This window comes from Brachyistius frenatus, unplaced genomic scaffold (assembly GCF_029030835.1).
Source record: "Brachyistius frenatus isolate BFR_SWC_R1_liver_20210118 unplaced genomic scaffold, ASM2903083v1 Contig_75, whole genome shotgun sequence".
In the NCBI taxonomy this organism is placed as follows: Eukaryota; Metazoa; Chordata; class Actinopteri; family Embiotocidae; genus Brachyistius; species Brachyistius frenatus.
Window position 1 is genome coordinate 1,262,501 of NW_027210674.1, and position 2,266 is coordinate 1,264,766.

The 2,266-nt window shown below is 44.7% G+C and overlaps 1 long non-coding RNA gene across 2 annotated transcripts in view; it reads right to left on the reverse strand.

The window, feature by feature from the left end:
• The window catches only part of LOC138626638 (uncharacterized), a 37,866-nt gene extending 36,068 nt beyond the window's left edge, over nt 1–1,798 (reverse strand). For both annotated transcript variants that reach the window (XR_011311311.1, XR_011311310.1), the window contains exons 1-2: nt 1,485–1,798; nt 549–631 (exon numbers count right to left, since the gene is read on the reverse strand). This is a non-coding gene — a long non-coding RNA (uncharacterized lncRNA). The remainder of the gene's footprint in view (nt 1–548; nt 632–1,484) is intronic.
• Nucleotides 1,799–2,266: the final 468 nt, after the last annotated feature.

Genomic DNA, 2,266 nt, shown 5'->3' on the forward strand with positions numbered 1-2,266 from the left:
CGATGACTGATGTTAATGTGATAAATTTCAAGCTGCACATTCAAATTAGCAACAACCTCTGTTTTTACGCTTATTTGATGGCTTACTGTTAACTCCCAACAATGTTTCCTGCTAATGTTTTAATTCTAATATCAACACGCCTGATCAGAAAACACACCTCAGAGAAAACCCTTGACCTTTCAACCCTCCGTGAATGTGTGGAAATGTTTTTTTAGTAAACATTGTGCAGATGAAATGCTTCCTCTGTCAGCAATTCAACCGAGGAGTGCAATGTTAAATAAATAAGAAGACTCTTTCCACCTCTATAACTCAGTCTTTTTTTTTTTTTTGTCAAACCAGCAGCTAAGAAAAAAAATTAAAATAAAGAAACTAATGTGTGAGAAGGTGGTCAGGAAAGCAAAGACACACACACACACACACACACACACACACACACACACACACACACACACACACACACACACACACACACACACAGAAACACACCTTCACAAATATATGCAAGCAACACTTATTCTACAAATATCCACACAGACACGTCCACCTACCGTAGTAAAGGTGATCCAGAGAGGGATGGTGGCCCGAGCAGAGTGAGGCGGTCGCTGCAGGCGGAGTCTCTCCTCCCTGGGAGCTGAATCAGCGATGGAGAGTTTAAGGATGCGGAGAGGAGAAGAGGAGGAGTAGGAGTGGAAAGAGAGGAGAGAAAAGGAAGAAGAGGGTCACGGGACTTGCTTCTCTCTCTTGTTGGATAATAAAAAATAAAAAATAAAAATAAGGAAGGCGGGGGGAAAAAGGTACCCTAGAACAGAAAAAAACAAAAAACAGCCTAGGACCCCATGCAGGTAGAAAAGAGCAAAAATAGTGGCCACAAAAAAATAAAAATAAAAAATAGCACAAAGGTTTGTGTTATAAGATTTTGTAGCGATGACTGGGCAGTGAAATGCATCAGCCGAGAGCTGCCCGTCTCTTCGCTACACACCAGGCCATGTAAAGTTAGAAGGAGGACAGCTGATCAGACTGCCAGAGAAGGAGATGGAGCGAGATAGTGAGTGCTGACAGAGCTGAAGGACAAATCGGGAAGAGGGAGGGAGGGAGGGAAGGAGAAAGGGAGGGAGGGAGGGGTTGGGGGAAGGAAAGAGTGAGAGAAGAGAGACAGCGGCTGAGGAGGAAGACAGGAAAAATAATGTAGATTAAAGAAGGAAATCAAAATAGAAAGGGGAAGGAAAGGTGAAGGAATTAAAGGCAGAAATAAGAAAAAGGAAAGTGAAGAAGGCGAAAAAGATGACGTGTGGAAGAATGAAAGGAAGGAAATGGAGAAAAGAAAAAGTAATGGAAGAGGGAAGGAAAGCATGGTGAGCAGCACAGGAGGGGGGTGCAAAGTTTAAATGGATAAAAGATTGGGGGGAAAAGTACAAATAAAAAAAGGAGGTAAAAATGATCAGCAGAATGGGGAGCTTTTAAAAGTAAACTCAATTATCTCTTACTTTTTTCTGTCTTTCTTGTCCTTTCGCTCCCATATTCCACTCAGCCGCTCTCCAGAAACACCGTCCGGGATCGGTGAAAGCAATTCCTCCGAAAAAAAAAGATGAATAAAAAAAAAGACTACAAAAAAAAATTAACACTTTGACATCAAACTGTTAGCGTAGGAAAATAATAAAAAAAAAAGGTTGAGGGGTAAAAGGTCATCTGATACCGCTCACAGGCAGTGTTGGTACATTGATTTTTCTTTTTTTTTTCAATTTGAGTGTCAAAAATAGACGAAAGCAGGTTAGACTGAGAAACACGGTGTGTGGGGGGGGGGAGCGAGCGAGAGGTTGAGTGTAATCAGAGGAAACCCCCACCGTACCAGCGTTTTTATACCAAGGTAAGAACCGGAGACGCACGCCCCTCCGCCGGCCCGCCCTCGCGGCCATGCTCCACGGCCTTATTTAGTGAGGCATGGCAAAAAATAGCCTCCCGAGTGCTGCTGGTGGGTGTTTGTGTGAGGTGGGTGGGTGGGTGGGGGAGTAGGAGGGACAGGGCGGGGATGACTGAAGGAAGGTTGGGTTGGGGGGCTGGTGGTTGTGATGCAGTCACTTTGACCGGTCTGCTGTGAGCCTGATTTACCCATCTATTTTTTTCTGGTGTCTCCTCCCGGTGTGTCGCGTTACTGTCCCATATCCTCCCAGCACACTTCATCTGGTGTATTTACAGTCCATCTGCACCGACGCCTCTCCGCGCCCACCTTCTGTTTCCCGGGCTCAGCTTTTTTTTTAACAAGTGCTAG